Here is a 17,233-nt window from a genome sequence, read left to right as displayed (position 1 = left end):
AGTAGACCCTTGAAAGCTGTCAGGGCATTCTGAACAGCTAGCATCTCTTTTTGATTGATATGAAGATGCATCTGGCTTGCGGGCCATGTGCCCTGAATACATTTTCCTGCCATATGGGCCCCCCAGGCATAATCTGATGCATCCGTTGTTAGTGTCTGCCTGGCTGTGGGTAAAGTGAATGGCTGTCTCTTGCTGTGGTGACAGGCATGTGCCCACCATCGAAACTCCTGTTGCAGGCAGGGAATGAGGGTAATTAATGTTTCCAGGCTGTGGTAATGTTGTGTCCAAACACTTTTTAGATACCACTGTAGTTTCCTCATATGCAGTCTGGCATATGGAATTAGCAGAATGCAGGATGCCATGAAGCCCAAAGCCTGCAGAATTTTTCTTGCAGATAACTGGGTCTTTGTTGCCAACATTTTGAAGTAAGAAGTCAGTTGCCTTTGTTTGCCTGGCGTGAGATGAGCCATTTGGGCAGTTGTATTTAAGCTTGCACCCAGGAATATTATCTCTTGAGAGGGTACTAATTTTGATTTCTTTTTATTTACAGTGTACCCTAGGCAAATTAGTAATCTTTTTACAAACATCAGATGCTTTAGTAGAATGTCCTTGTTCTCTGCTTGAATAAGGCAGTCGTCCAAGTAAGGATATATTTGAATTCCTTTTTGTCTGCAAAATGCAATTACTGGTGCCACGCATTTTGTGAAGACCCTGGGCGCAGTAGATAAGCCAAAGGGCAGTGCAGAGAATTGGTAGTGCATTGAGCCAGCTATGAATCTGAGGTATCTTCTGCATGTTTGTCTGATTGGGACATGCAGGTATGCCTCTTTTAGGTCCAAAGTTACAAGCCAAGCCTTCTTGCTCAGCATGGGCAGAAGCTGTTGCAGAGTCAACATTCTGAATTTTGGAACGTCCAGAAATGTGTTTAGAATAGACAGGTCCAGTATTGGTCTCCAGGCTTTGTCCTTTCAGGGTACCAAGAAAAGTCTCGAGTAAAATCCTTGTCCCTGCTCTTGCTGTGGTACTCACTGAATGGCCCTCATGTCCATGAGGGATGAAACTTGCTTTTGTGCCTCTGCCCACTGATTGTGTGGCAGGTCTGGCATACCTTTTGCCCTTGGCAGGGTGTGAAAGTGGAAACTGTAGCCCTGAGACACTATATTCAAGACCCATTTATCCTGGGTGATCATGTGCCAATTTTGTGGAAAAAGTGCTAGTTTTCCCCCTAAGGGGGCTGCCAAAAGATAAGTGCTTGGTGCTGGCAGGGGAAAGTCATTGGGACTGTTTCCTGCATGGCTGTAATTTGTCTTCTCCGCTTTTGGAGGTAGAAGCAGCCCATTGTTTAGACCTGTATGAGCCCTGGGGCTGGGATCTGCCTCTGGGGCATCTTTATCTGCCTCTTTGTGGCCTGTGTGACACTGGAAAGGACCAATTCTTTGTAGGCCAGTTCCTGCTAAATCTGGGTGGCTGCACCTGTAAGAAATCCTTAACTGTCTGCATAGATTTCGCTTTGTCCTCCATTTTCGTCAACACCTTTTCTGCTTTAACACCAAACAAAGTATCATGCTGTAATGGGGCATCTAATAATTTTGCTTTAACATGATCAGGCAGATTCTGTTCCTTTAACCAAGCATGCCTCCTAATGACAGAACCCGTAACAGCAGCTCTGCAAGAGGCCTCCAGAGAATCAAAACCACATTGCAAAGTATGCTTTCCCACTTGTTCAGTTGCATGCAATAAATCTTGCATTTCCTTGTTTTCTGCACATTCAGAATTTGTTAACATTTTCTGTTTAAGCAGTGACATTAAGTATTGCTGATATTTAAGCATATGAAATTGACAATTTAAAGCCCTTACAGCCAAGGTGGTAGCAGTGTAAACCTTTATCCCCCATCTGTCCAGTGCCCTTGAATCCCTATCAGAGGGGATAGGGTTTTTTGCAGTGGAAGCCCTGACCCCTTTGGGACCCTGAGAAATAGTTTCTGGGTCAGCAGTAGGGTTTTTATAAAGACATTTATGTGAATCTGGAACCCTGTAGTATCTGTCTGGCTTAACAGGTGCAGGGGGTAAAGATTCAGGAGACAGGCCGGAGTCTGAAAATACATCATCTACAATGTCTAAAACAGGGCGGATAGCAAGAGGCCTGTGCTGAGGTAGTAAAAGAAAGTCTCTGAGCCTTTTCTTAGATTCTGAGTAGTCTTGGCTCTCCCAGTGGAAGTGCTCCCTCATGGTATGCGGGGTTTCCCCAAAAGAATAATCCTCAGGAGGAGAGGCTGAAGGGATAGATTCTTCAGCATCAGAATCCTCATAGGGAGGAAGAGAGTATTAATGTTCAGAAGAGGAGTCAGAGGAAATGGAAACCTGGTCTGAAGATTCATATTCTGTCTCTTGCCTAGGCCTCTTATCAGGAGGGGGATGGGAACCCCTGATCAAAGTAATTAGGTCTTCGGCCATTTTGCGCATCGGTTTTTTAGGCATGGAGGCCTGTCCATGGGCTTGCTGCACTTGTTTCTTTGTCTTTAGTGGTGCTTTAGTCTTTGCCTTTGAAGCTGTAGTTGGTTTTACAAATAACTGTGTAGGCCTGAAAACACCCTCAGAAGCCGATGCCTGCTCAGCGGCTCCGGACCCATCTGAGGGAATATTTTCCAAGTGTCCAATACCTTGAGTTTCCAGTGGCCTAGTCTGCTCCATGTGGGAGTCGGAAGCGGCCTGCGACTCTGAGGTAGCGGGCATCAGGGGCTGCGAAAGCGCCTCACTGAGAACCGGCGACTGACTTAGAAGAAGCCTCGTCATCAGTTTTGGACCTTGGATGCCTGTCCTTTTCCTTTTCCTTGTGTTTCTTGTGAATTGCGGTAGTTGGATGGCTATCTGATGACATCGTGTAATTAAATCTTCGGCCAAAGTAATGAAATGCAAATCATACCAAAGCTTAATAGAATGCTAAATCTAGCACAAAACCTGCAATTAGCAACGTTGTGATCAGGGCCTAGGCAAGGAATACAATAAGAATGGAAGTCCTTATGAGGTATTTGCTTCCCATAAGAAATACAATTATTAACTTTTTCTGACATCGGTATGGAGCAAGAAAAAAGGTTCCCCAATAGTGTACTTAGCTTTAAATGAAGACTTCGGATCTGAAATTTGAACACGAAAATCTCAGGAGTCGGCCGACCGGCACTTGCGAACTGCTTCAGGCACGGCGTGGCAAGAAAGTCTGAAGAAAATGGCGTCAGCTGCATCTTTTATACTCCTTGCGCACTGACATCAGGGAAGAGGCGACAGCAACCGACGCCGGACCAAGACTTTGGAATTCAGGCCGACTGCGGGTAGCCTACCAGCAGGATAACCCAAGAGTAATGACTGCAACAGTGAAACACGATGAACATCTTTTCCACTTTTCAGCATAGGATTTTCTAGTACTAGGCCTCCTGGCCTCCAGAATGACATCTAGCACCTGCTTACTGAGGGATGCTATTGGGGAGCTCAAGGAATTAGCCAGGCTGCAAGGTTCAGGGTTTGAAGCTGAGGGTGCAGAATCTGGCCCTCCTGCTGGGACAGCAGGGAAAGGGTTTGAGGCAGGTGCCATGGTTCCAGCAGTGTCATACTGCGCAAGAGGGGGTACCAGTGCTGGCATGGCCAGTCTGGTGCAATTAGTATTGTCCTTGGCTTGTCCTGTTTGATCTGTAGCAGAACCTTCGAGAGGAGAGGCAGAGGGGGAAAGGCATAAACCAAGAGGCTTTCCCAGGTGAAGGACAGGGCATCCACTTTCCAAGCTTGAGTGTGGGGAGTCCTTGTGCAGAATTTGTCCAATTGGTAGTTCTGAGGGGAGGCAAAGAGGTCTATCTCTGGAGTCCCCATTTGCTCCATTTGTGTGGGTCCATGAGATTTCTGCTTAAGTCGTCTGCCAGTGAATTTAGCTTGCCTGGCAGGAACTGAGCTTGTAGGTGCACTTGGAAGCTCAAGGCTGTGTTCCACAGAGCCATAGCTAGGCTGCAGAGGTGGTACAACTGGGTTCCCCCCTGCTTATTTATGTACCACATAACTGTGGTGTTGTCTGTCTTTACCAATAGTTGTCCTGGAAGAATGCGGTCTTTGAAGGATGTCTAGGAATTCTGTACAGCTAACATTTCTTTCTGGTTGATATGCAGGTGCATCTATCTCGGATTCCATTTGCCCTGAATGCACTGCCCTGCCAAGTGAGGCCCCATGCATAGTCTGTTGCGTCTGCTGTTAGGGTTTGGGCTGCAGGGGATAGAGTGAAAGGGAGCCCCCTGTTGTGGTAGCAGGCCACCAAATGAACTCTGTCTTTATACAAGGAATGATAGGAATCATTGATTCCAGGTCCTAAGGCTGTTGACACCATAGGCTTTTTAGATACCATTGTAGTTTCCTCATATGTAGTCTTGCATATAGAATTAGTAGTATGCAAGAGGCCATGAATTCCAGGGCTTGCAGATAGCTGGGTTTTTGTGGCCAATAGTTTGAAGTAGGTTGTCAGATAAACTTGTTTGGAGTGAGGAAAGCCATCTGGGAAGTCGTGTTCAAGCTTGCTCCCAGGAATACAATATGTTGGCAGGGTACCAGGTGAGATTTCTTTTCATTTATGGTGTACCCCAGAGAGGTTAGATGTTTCTTTACAAATGCCAGATGTTGTAATAGCAAGTCCTGGCTTTCTGCCTGAATCAGACAATCGTCCAAGTATGGGTATATTTGAATATTTCTCTGCCTGCAAAATGCAATGGCTGGAGCTAGACACTTTGTGAATACCCTGGGCGCAGTAGATAAGCCAAAGGGAAGTGCAGAGAATTGATATCACATGGAGCCTGCCTTGAAGAGTAGGTATTTCCTGCAAGATTCCCTTATTGGGCTGTGCAGGTAAGCTTCAAGTCTAAGGTTGCCAGCCAGGCATCTTTGCCTAGCATAAAAAGCAGCTGTTGAAGTGTTAGCATTTTGAATTTTAGGATTAACAGAAAGGTGTTCAGAATAGAGAGGTCCAGGATAGGATTCCAGGAGCTGTCTCTTTTGGATACCAGGAAAAGTCTTGAATAAAAACCTTCTCCTCTTTGCATTGCTGGGAGAGGTTGAATAGCCCTGATACTTAGAAGAGAGAGCGAACTTGCTGTTGGGCCTCCTCCCACTGATTTGGGGGTAGATCTGGCCAACTGCTTGGGGTTGGTAGGGAGTAGAAGTGGAATCTGTATCCTTGGGAAACTATATTCAAAAAGTACAGTTGTGTACACCTAATGTAGATGTTCTAGTGTGTTCACTGTTGCAGTCATTACGTTTGGGTTATCTACTTGCAGTAGCCCTCAGTCAGCTTGATTAATAAAGTCTTGGGTCCTGCATCAGTTGCTGTCCCTTCTTTTGTGACGTCAGGTAGTCAGGGGTATAAAACATGCAGCCAATGCCATTACATCAGTTTTTTCTTGCCCCAGATGCCAGGTGCAATTAAATCTATAAATATACAAGGTTATACCTCCAAAAAAAAGCAAATACACTAAAAAGTTTTTGAGCATAACAGAGGAGAGTAGAAGTATAGCCAAAAGAAGTAAGGGGGCTGGAGGGAGGGTAACCAGGACTGCAACAGTGAATACACTCAAACATCTACATTTATGGCAAGAGTACACAACTGTACTATGTTTTTCATGTTTCACTGTTGCAGTCATTACATTTGGGTAGATTCCCAAAGCTAAGGTTGGGAGGAGGAATTTAAATAGAATTAGGACCAGCTATAAGGCCCTGCAAGACTGCAGTGGCAAAGCCAGCTCTGGATTTAGAGAAAACTGGCAAATGATAATGCTTGGTGAAAGTATGTACAGAACTCCATGTAGCAGCTTCTAGGATGTCCCTGGTAGGGACGCCTCTGAGAAAGGCTGTAGAGGTAGATGCAGCCCTGGTTGAATGGGGTCTGATGCCCTGTGGCATAGGTTTTTCCATGGTACCTATAGCAGAAATGAATGCAGTGGCCTATCCATTGGAAATGGTTTGCTTTGAAATAGCTTTCCCCTCTGTCCCTGCAGCAAATGCCACCAGCAGTTGTTCAAATTTCCTTTGAGGTTTAGTCCTGTCCAAGTAGAATCTAAGTTGTCTGTGCACATCTAAAGACTGCAGTATCCATTACCCTTTGTTCTGTGGGTTAGGAAAGAAGGTAGGCAAGTGAATGGACTGATTAAGAGCCACACTGGATGTCACCTTGGGCATGAAGGAGGGATTGGTTCTGAAGGACGCCCTGTCCGCATGAAAGATAATAAAAGGCTCCCCTGCCATAAGGGCCTGTAATTCAGAAACCCTTCTTGCTGAAGTGATTGCTAAAATGAAAGCGGTTTTCCAAAAAAGGAATTTTAAATCTGCAGTAGCAGCTGGCTCGAAAGAAGGAGGAGTGAGTTTCTCCAAGACAAAGTTAAGGTCCCAGACTGGAGTTGGAGCTCTCCTTGGTGGCCTTAAATTTTTGCACCCCCCCCCCCCTCAGGAACTGCTTGAGCAGTCAGTGAGAGAAGAGGGTAGGCTCTGTGTTATAATGAGCTGAAATGGCTAAGGCATGAATTTTGATGGCAGAAAAAGACAAGCCCTTATGAAGCATCTAAGTCAAGTATTGTAGAATCTGAGGTAAAATGGGTGCTGCTGCACTCATCCCTTGAGACTGGTTCCAGGCACAGAATCTTTTCCATTTTGCAGCATAAGATTTTTTAGTACTAGGCCTCCTTGCTTCTAAAATGATATCCATCACTGATTTACTGAGGGATGGTAAAGGAGAGATTAGGTAATTCGCCAGGCTGCTAGGTTCAGGGTTTGCAGCTGAGGGTGCAGGATCTGGTTCTCCTACTGAGACAACAGGGAAGGAGTCTGAGGCAGGTGCCATGGGGCCAAGTGTGACACACTGCGCAAGAGGGGGTACCAGTGTTGGTGTGGCCAGTCTGGTGTAATTAAAGTCGTCCTTGGCTTGTCCTGTTTGATCTTTAATAGCACTTTGGAGAGCAGAGGAGGAAAGGCATAAACTGATCCACTTTCCAAGCTAGCTTGTGGGCAATCCTTGTGCAAAATTTGTCCAATTGATGGTTCTGGGGGGAGGCTAACAGGTCTATATCTGGGCTGCCCCATTTGCTTGTCAACGTGTTGAAAATCCTTGGTTCCAGTTTCCACTTGTGTGGGTTCATGAGGTTTCTGCTTAGTCCGTCTGCTAATGTATTTAGTTTTTCGGGCAGGAATTAAGCTTGTAGATTCACTTGGTAGCTCAAGGCTGTGTTCCACAATGCCACGGCTAGTCTGCAGAAGGGCTAAAAATGTGTACCCCCCTGCTTGTTTATGTACCACATGACAGTGGTGTTGTCCGTCTTTACCATTAGTTGTCCTGGAAGAATGTGGTCCTTGAAGGCTGTCAGAGCATTCTGTACAGCTAACATTTCTTTTTGATTTATGTGCAGGTGCATTTGACTTGGTTTCCATTTGCCCTGAATGCACTTACCTGCCAGGTGAGGCCCCCATGTATAGTCTGATGCGTCTGTTGTTAAGGTTTGGGTGGCAGGGGGTAGTGTGAATGGTAGTCCCTTGTTTTGGTGAGAGGCCTATGCCCACCAAAGGAACTCTAGGCGTAGGCAATGTGTGATAGGAATCATTGCTTCTAGATCCCGAGAATGTTGACACCATAGGCTTTTGAGATACCATTGTAGTTTCCTCATATGCAACCCTGCATATGGAATTAGAAGAATGCAGGAGGCCATGAACCTCAAGGCTTGCAGTATTTGCCTTGCAGATAGCTGGGTTTTTGTGGCCACTTGTTTGAAGTAGGTTGTCAAATGAATCCGTTTCTCTGGCGTGAGGAAAGCCATCTGGGAAGTTGTATTCAAGCTTGCTCCCAGTAATATAATTTGTTGACAGGGTATCAAGTATGATTTCTTTTCATTTATGGTGTACCCCAGACAAGTCAGCACCCTTTGAACAAAAGCCAGATGATTCAAAAGTATGTCCTGGCTTTCTGCCTGAATTAGACAATCATCCAGGTATGGGTATATTTGAATATTTCTTTGCCTGAAAAATGCAATGACTGGAGCTAGGCACTTTGTGAATACCCTGGGCACAGTAGATAAGCCAAATGGCAGTGCAGAGAACTGATAGTGCATGTAGCCTGCTTTGAAGTATAGGTATCTTCTGCAAGACTCCCTGATATGGATGTGCAGGTATGCTTCTTTAAGTCTAGTGTTGCCAACCAGGCATCTTTGATTAGCATAGGAAGCAGCTGGTGAAGAGTCAGCATCTTGAATTTTGGAATCACCAGAAAGGTGTTTAGCGTGGAAAGGTCCAGGATAGGACGCCATGAATTGTCTTTTCTGGGTACCAGGAAAAGTCTCGAATAGAAACCTTGTCCCTTTTCCTCTTCTGGTACCAAATGAATAGCCCCCATGCTTAAGAGGGAGAGTACTTGATTTTGGGCCTCTGCCCACTTACTTGGGGGTAGGTCTGGCCAGCCGCTTGGGGTTGGTAACGTGTGGAAGTGAAATCTGTACCATTTGGACACTATATTTAAAACCCATTTGTCCTGGCTAATGAGTTCCCAGTTTTTTGTCTGCAGACCAATCTTTCCGCCTAAAGGAGCACTCAGTTGGGAAGTGCTTGGAAGTTTTAAAAGCAAGTCATTGAGACAGTTTTTCATAGTGGGAAGTCTTACTACTCCCAGATTTGGATGCAGAAATCCCCCACTGCTTAATCTTCTGCGTCCCCTGGGACTGAAACCTGGGGTTTCTGCTGTGTCTGGGTTTGGATTGAGAAGACCTGGAAAGGGCTGGAAAGTACTTCTCAGAGGGTCAATGCCTACTAAATCTGGGAGGCTGAACTTGTAAGAAATCTTTAACAGTTTGCATAGATTTAGCTTTATCTTCCATCTTTTTAGGAACTTCCTCAGCTTTGTTGCCAAACAGGCGGTCCTGATTTAAGGGAGCATCCAACAGTTTAGCTTTAACATGATCAGGCAAAGATTGCTCCTTAAGCCAAGCATGCCTTCTGAGCACAGACCCAGTAACAGCAGCCCTGCAAGAGGCCTCTAATGAATCAAATCCACATTGCAATGTATGTTTTCCAACCTGTTCAGCAGAATGCATTAAGTCCTGTAATTCTTTATTTTCAGCACAGTCAGGAATCAACATAATTTTCTGTTTAAGCAATCCAATAACATGTTGTTGATACTTTAACATATGAAATTGGCAGTTTAAAGCCCTAATGGCCAAGGTTGCAGATGTGTAAACCTTCTTACCCCATCTATCCAGCACCCTGGAGTCTCTATCAGAAGGGGTATGATTTTTAACAGTAGAAGCAATAGGATTTTTGAAAAGGAACTTGTGGGACTCAGGAACCCTTTAATATCCGTCAGGTTTTTTGGGAGCAGGAGGCAAAGATTCAGGGGCCAAACTGGATTCCGAGAAAGCATCATCAACAATGTCTAGTACAGGAGGAATAGCTAAAGGCCTATGCTGAGGTAGGAAAAGGAAATCCCTAAGCCTCTTTTTTGAATCAGAAAATTCCTGGTTTTCCCAGTGAAAATGCTCCTTTAGAGTATGTAAGGTTTCCCCAAAAGAAAAATCCTCAGGAGGGGAGGCAGAGGGAATACAGTCCTCTGCATCAGAATCCTAATAAGTAGGTAAGGACAAATCCAAGTCATCAGAAGAGTCGGAAAAAACAGAATCCTGATCGAAAGATTCATGATCAAGTTTAGCCCTAGGCCTCTTAGAAGGGGGTGGGGTGGGGGTTGGCTACCCCTAATTAAAGTTATTAGATCTTCAGCCATTCTTATCATTTGTTTTTTAGACACAGAAGCCTGAGCATGTGGCCTGGGCGTAGTTTTTTTTTTAGACATGGATCGAGATTTAGGCCTTAGTAATGAAGGAGGCATCGATTTAATATGCAAGTCCGTAGGCCTGAATACACCCTCAAAAGCCAGTGCCTGCACAGCAGCTCTGGACCCATCTAAGGTAGAGACAGCCGAGGGTTCCATAGTTGAAGTATCTCGCAGTATACCGGACTTTGAATGGGTTTCAGTAGAGGCCTACGAATCTGAAGTAGCGGGTATCAGGGGTTGCGAAAGCACCTCACTGAGTACCAGCGAACTGGTGAATGGCTTAGGAGAAGTGTCTTCGGCAGTTTTGGACCTCAGTGGCCTGTCTCTATCTTTATCTTTGCATTTTTCGGAATCCCGGTAGTCGGATGGCTAATCGACGACATTTCTGGATAATTACACTGAGAACCAAAATATTTAGAGACAAAAATATACAGACGACGGATAGTGTGCTGATTAAATAAAGCACAAAACCGACAGCAAGGCACGTCATGGTCAGGGCCTAGGCAAGGAATACAGTATGAATGAAAATCTTTTTGAGGTATTTGCTATCCACAAGTAATGCAATTATTAACTTTTACTGACATCGGTAAGGAGCAAGAAAAAGTTTCCCCAGCGGGGTACTTAGCTTTTAGTTGAAGACTTTGGTTCTGAAACAATAAAATGACAATTTCAGGAGTCGGCCAACCGGCACTTATGAAATGCTTCTGCTTCAGGCACCGCACGGCAAGGAAGACTGATGTAATGGCATCGGCTGCATGTTTTATACCCCTGACGACCTGACGTCATGGAAGAAAGGACAGCAACCGATGCAGGACCCAAGACTTTGTTAATCAGGCCGACTGAGGGCAACCTGCAAGCAGATTACCCAAATGTAATGACTGCAACAGTGAAACACGAAGAACATCTTTATGTTTCCCAGTGTTTCCAGAAAACGTGGAATGGGGGTCCTGGGACATGGTGGGTGATCTGTAGCAAGCTACAATTTGAATTGCAGTTTTGCCCATTGTTAGTTGCTTGTGGATAATCTCTGAAGCATCGTGCTGTGCCACTAACCTGGAGGTGTGGGTATCCTTGATGAATATGGATACGCCCCAGCCTTTTGTATTTCAGTCCGGGTTCTGTGGCCGAAATGTGTGGTATGAGTTGTAGCCTGGTAGTGCCGGGGTGCTCTCTGGTGCCTTAAACCAGGTTTCTGTTACTGCACATATATTGATTTTCTCCATACTGAGGAGTGTCTCGACTGCATACATTTTGAGTTTTAGACTTCTGGCAATGAGTAGCATTACCCTCAGTTTTTTTTACTTGTGCTATTTTCAGTGGTGGATTTGTCTTCTGAGCCTTGCTTAAAAAAGGCACTATGGGGGTGGCAAGAGCCTTGGCCAGTATTCAAAAGCCTAAGGGTGACATATGCAAGCCATCTCTAACAAAGCAGCATGGCTTGTCGAGCATGTCATCCCAAGTGGACAGACACTGAATCCACCAGAAACTTAGCCAATTGTTGAAATTGATAATGTTTTCTTTATACCGTGGTATCATTCTTGGTGAGGGCAGGATGCTTCTCAGGGTCTGGGTCATACCGGCCTGGGCTATGTGATCAGAGAGCTCTTCCATGTCTCTGTTCATGTAGTCCAGGGAGGTATGGCTCAGGTCATTCACCCCAACATGGACAATGACAGAATCGTATTTGTACTTGTTCTGGAGTGACCTGAGTGCTTGTGTTATGTGGCGGATCCTGGCACCCGACAGGCAGCTAACAGTAACCTTCTCCTTATTCAGCCTAGTGAGTGGGACGTCAGTGTGCCTGACTATAGAGTCACCTACTACTAGTATGTTGGGTATGTTATTTTGCCTTAAGGGCTGTGATTGCATGATACACTGGTTTTGTGAAGTATGTGTTTCATGGTTTGTGTTGGGGGGTGGAGGTTGCTTGGATGTCAGCTTTGGAGGTCTCTGTTGCTTTTGCAGATTTTTATTTAGAGCCTCCGAGTATGTTTTCATGTATTTATGTGCATTTTTTGCCGGTGCTGGTTTAATGGGTCTATGTGAGACTGGTGGTGTGATGCAAGTATTTCCCTTCTCCTCTTGACTGTCTGATCCAGTCTTGGGTTGAGAGAGCTTAGCCTCCAGTTTGGCTGTATAACTGTATCTCTCATCTGAATAATTCCACATTAAAGACATCTAAAACCAATGAAGAGGTTGTAGCTAGAAAATAACTTTATATTTCAGTGTTTCATTTACAAATTCAGTGCCTGTTGCCCTTGAAGAATAAATTGCCTATGTTACATTAAAAGAAATGGTAAGCTGGTATACTGCAATAAGAAATGGGTGGCAAGCTGAAAAACAGGTTCATAGTTATTAGGTGTCTCATCCAAAGGAGGACATACTTGACTGCAGTACCATACCTCCTTAAAATACAAATGTACATACCGTAGGAATAGAACCTACAGCCCTTTGCCTCAAGATACAAGTATGCTACCTGCTGTGCTAACACTGCTTTAAAATTGCTCACAATTCCTTGAAAATGCACTTGAAAATAAATTCCACCTGCTAGATCTAACTAAGGCATTTCTCTCTCTCTCTGACTCTGTCTGTCTTACTCTCTCTCACAAACACACACGCACACCTCAACTTCTTAGTGCAAGAAATTTGGACAAAGCCTAAAATAAACAGGGACAGATTATAAATATTGCTTTCATGAACTTATAATAAAATTGCTAAAATAATAAGGATTTTCTGTTGGTATGCATTTTTCTAAAGGATATGATATCTAAAACTATTTAGCAACTTCAATCCTTTTTAGGAGGAATATGGGGCAAAAAGCTGGACATTCTGAGAAAACCTGTACAGCTGAAGGGTATGCTACCTCCATTAGAGACTTTGTCAAACTGTCTTCCTTTCCGCATATTTTTACAATGTTTACTCATTCCAGCCTTGACAATGTACATAAACAGATTTTGTCAAAGTTACAACTATAAACTCTGTGTGAACTTGGGGTTTTTTTTGTTTTTTTTTTTTGACAGAAAGGTATAAAGGAACTCATGGCTATGTATATAGTTGAGTCTCTCTGTAATGAAGTACTCCCTACCATGATGCTGCTTTAATAACTAGTGTGTTTGCATTCAGAAACGTTTACAGTTTTTGTACTGAATTTCATAGCTACATGAATTAGAAAATAACCATTTTTTTCTTTTTCAGATCCTAAGCTAAAAAGTCCACTCCTTACAAGCACTCCTTCCCCTGGAAAACATCTATATATGCATTTTCACAGAGAACTAGTTTAAGTCCAATGACAGCACTCCTTTAATGCAGAATTTCAATACCTGCCCTTACAAGTTCAGGCCTACCACCTTAGATGAAAGGGGGATGGTGTCTACATATTCTTAAAGTGCCAACACCACATTCAGTTTCTGAAGCAGGTAGGACAAGGGACAATGTCATTAGAGCAACTGAGAAAACATACAGGAACACATCTTAGGCTGACCTAGGAACTTAGCAACAGCATAATGCACACCAGAAAACCTATTAAGACACTGAGACTTATTTTATTAAAATGCTGTCACTAAAGTAAATGAATGAGATTGCTGCCTGCAGTAGTTAACAGTCAAAGCACACCCAAATGAGATGTGCTCCAGTACTATAGAGTTAGCTATTAGGGTAAATGGCAAAACGGGTCACCTATATTTGCTCAACAATTCCAGATTATCTCAGAATGCTAAAGTATGTAGTAAAAAAAGGACTGCATTACATATTGTTTAATGCTGTTCAGAAATAGAGCAGATCAACCCAATTTCTTCCAGTACAGGAAACAAAAAAAAACTGGACTGCAAACTTTTGAAAAGAAATAAAATGAAGGAACTATGTTATCATTTGTTAAAGTAATAGAGACATAACCATCAAATTAGTGATAAAACTACCTCTATAATGGTTTAATTCCCATCAGGTTATGGCTTATGGCGAATGAGAACACAGTTATATTAAATAATACTTCTGCAGCAACGGAAAACACAAGTATGAATGCAGAAGGAAAAAGAACAGATAACGTATACAAGGGTAAAGTATTCAACATAGATACAATACAACTCATTCTAGATTATCACTTCAAAATAAGGAGGGATGTTCCAACAGTTCCCATTTTAAGGAGTTCCAAATCTTGTTAAAGGGTTGCATATTAGGGTCATCAACCATCTAGTTCAAACCCAGAATTCTCTGCAGCACATAATATACAACAATCATATTACATGTGGCTTGCTACCAGATTGACAAAGCATGACACAGCCCTAATATGATCCTTACAGGGAACTAAAAGGTCCCTATAGCTAATAATTTTAATATTACACATATTTTTGTGTCCACAGAAATAAACCTACCTTATATTCTCCCGGATTCCACATGTTGATTAGTTTCTTTTCAATATCCCTTTTTCACTCCCAAATGGCTCACTATCTGTTCACTATCTATTGTTCTATCACTGCCTGCACCTTCTCCAATGGTGTAGACAGCTGTGAAGTACAAATTGCGAGCACTGGGTCTGATAGAGTCTTCCAGCACATGTTGTTGCCATTCCTAACATATCTTCTGTTACGTAAAGCACAAATCTTGGCATTGAAAATGGGCAAGCATAACAGCATACTGCCATGTTTTTATAATTTTCGGTATACATACAAAAATACATAGACTATAGTGCATGCATTGACACACAAATACATAGACTATAGTGAGGACAAAGACACAGAAATGTGTCTCTGTATGTGAGTGTGCGTCATACTGTGACCCCTAGTGACTGGTATGGGGTGGTGTAGATGAGGAAGAACCCATGCATTTATCCCGAATGAGACCACCACACACACTATTCCTATAAAAAGGAAGGGCTATGTAGAAAAAATTACTGTAGGGAGGTCTACTGAAGAGACAGTAGGTAATGTAAAAGGTAAAGAGACTCATTGTGAGAGATGATTGCCACAGAGCTTCCTTCTACTGTCATGCAAAAATCAGGAACTGTTGGAGGATATCAGACAGATATTTATTGGAAACAATCTGATAGGGAAATATAGATATACTTGGAGAATTAGCAGAACTGCATTTATGGCACTTTGAAGGATGTATCTATGTTTGGAGAAAACTGGAAAACTCAGGTTGATTCAAGTTGGGGAGGGGGAACAAGAACTTTAAAACATTTTTGAATGACTATGAAGTAAAGCCATGTTAGTTTTCATAAGGTGTTAACTCATTGCAAAAAAGCTACACAAAAACTAAATATTTTCCAGTGTGCATTAAATAATACCCTTTTTTATCAGGCAAAGATTGGTCTAAAATATACCAAACTAAAATCTTTTGAACTTCTGCATTTCAGCTTGTAGTGTTAATTTTAAGTGAATTGGTTCATTATTGTAAAACTGCTGCTGTGTTTTACCATATCCACCTGCAAAGACAAAGAAATAAGTGTGTCCTCCTACCTTTTTCACAAAATATAACTTCTGCCATCAATAACAATTTAATAGTATATTTCTAAGTTACTGTGCCAGCAAAATGACACGTGGCTCTGCTTCCGCATACTACCCGGCCGACATACTGTAAGTAACACAACTAAAAAACATCTAAGTTGCATGCTGAGCAAAGACTCTCTGTAAACTTACAGTATACTATTGAAAAGTACATATTATGTTGCCACACACCCATCTGCATATATACGTTAGTCCATGAAATCCAATCCAAACGACTTCTTCTGTAATTCAAATTTCACTTGGGCGTGAAAGATGAAGATGTAAAACATCAGTCGCACAGAAGCAAAAGTGTCTGTGTGACTAAGGGCATTCTTGCACCTGCCTGTGGGCACCCTTGGTCCTAACCACTGGGTTATCCATGCTGTGGTAGCCCTCAGTCGGGCCGAATACCAGAGTCAAGGTTTTGTGCGTTGGCTGCTGTTGCTTGCTGGGTGACGTCAGGTCGTCCAAGCTATAAAGGAGAGCAGGTGACGCCATTACCTCAGTTTTTCTTACCTTAACCAACCAAAGAAGTCCAATGTTAATAATTATTAGTAGTCCTGGGGTCAAAGACCCCCATAGAAATAAGTGTCTCTCTAAGGAAAGCAGATATCAGGGGGAAGGAGAGAGGGAAAGCATGATTGCAGCAGTGAACACATTTGAACATCTACATTTACGGCAAGTGTACACAACTGTACTATGTTCTTCATGTTTCACTGCTACAGTCCTAACCATTGGGAAGATTCCCAAAGCTGAGGAGAAGGGTGGAAGGTTAATAGAAACTTAAGATTGGTGACCATGCCCTGCAGAGTTGCAGAGGCAAACCCAGCCCTAGCTTTTGAGAATAAGTTCAGATGGTAATGTTTGGTAAGGGTGTGGACTGAAGTCCATGTGGCAGCTTCCAGGATGTCCTTGGTGGGTACCCCTCTAAGGAATGCTGTGGAGGTAGAGGTTGCCCTAGTGGAATGGGTTCCGATGGTCCTAAGGAGTGGTTTTCCATGCAAGAAGTAGCAGAACTGGATACAGTGTGCTATCCATTTGGAAATGGTCTGTTTGGATACTGGTTTCCTCTGTGCCCTTGTTTTAAAGCTGTCCAAGAGATTGTCAGTTTTCCTGAATGTCTTTGAAAGATCCAGATAAAATCTGAGTTGCCTGTGCGCATCCAAATAATGCCGTATCCTTTCCCTCTTGTTCTGAGGGTTAGGGAAGAAGGTGGGCAGATGGATGGCTTGGTTGAAGGTAGCATCCAAAACCACCTTTGGCATGAAGGAGGGATTGGTTCTCAGGGAGACCCTGTCTGCATGGAAGATGATAAATGGCTCAATGGCCATTAAAGCTTGAAGCTCTGACACTCTCCTGGCTGAAGTAATACCCAGGAGAAAGGCAGTCTTCCAAGAGAGGTACTTCAGTTCTGAGAATGCTGCAGGCTCAAAGTGAGCAGAGTAAGATTTTCTAAAGCATAGTTCAGGTCCCAGGCTGGGGTAGGCTGTCTTCTGGGAGGCCTGATATTAGATGCTCCTCTAAGGAATTGTTTGATAAGGGGGTGGGAGAACAATGGCTGTTCTGTATCAGTGTGCCAAGATGGCAGAGGCATGGACCTTTATGGAGGAGAAGGCGAGACCCTTATTTAGAAGCTCAGCAAGATAATCTAGAATAAGAGGAATGGAGGGCAGATATATGTCTGCCCCCTTGGACTGGCTTCTGTGATGATTTCAAGGACTTGCTTACTTAGCACAGATTCCTTGCTGGTTTTGGTAGAATAAACCATGCTGAGAGCTTGAGTGTCTGAAGGTCTGGGAGCAGCATTGCCCCCCCCCCCCCCGGCATAGCAGGTGAGGTATCAGAGGTAGCTACCAGGGGGGCTGGTGAGATAGGCTGTGCAGCAGTGAGTACCAATGCTGTCTGGGCCAATCTGGGGCAATGAGTA

General features: G+C 43.6%; 1 protein-coding gene across 1 annotated transcript in view; it reads right to left on the bottom strand.

The window, feature by feature from the left end:
* PLOD1 (procollagen-lysine,2-oxoglutarate 5-dioxygenase 1) overlaps positions 1-17,233 on the bottom strand; it is a 1,142,395-nt gene that overhangs the window by 736,654 nt on the left and 388,508 nt on the right. The window lies entirely within an intron of this gene.

Source organism: Protopterus annectens, chromosome 2.part1 (assembly GCF_019279795.1).
Source record: "Protopterus annectens isolate FY-2018-M chromosome 2.part1, PAN1.0, whole genome shotgun sequence".
Classification (NCBI taxonomy): domain Eukaryota; kingdom Metazoa; phylum Chordata; order Ceratodontiformes; family Protopteridae; genus Protopterus; species Protopterus annectens.
The sequence above is the reverse complement of the archived record's forward strand: the minus strand, read 5'-3'. Positions and strand labels throughout refer to the sequence as shown.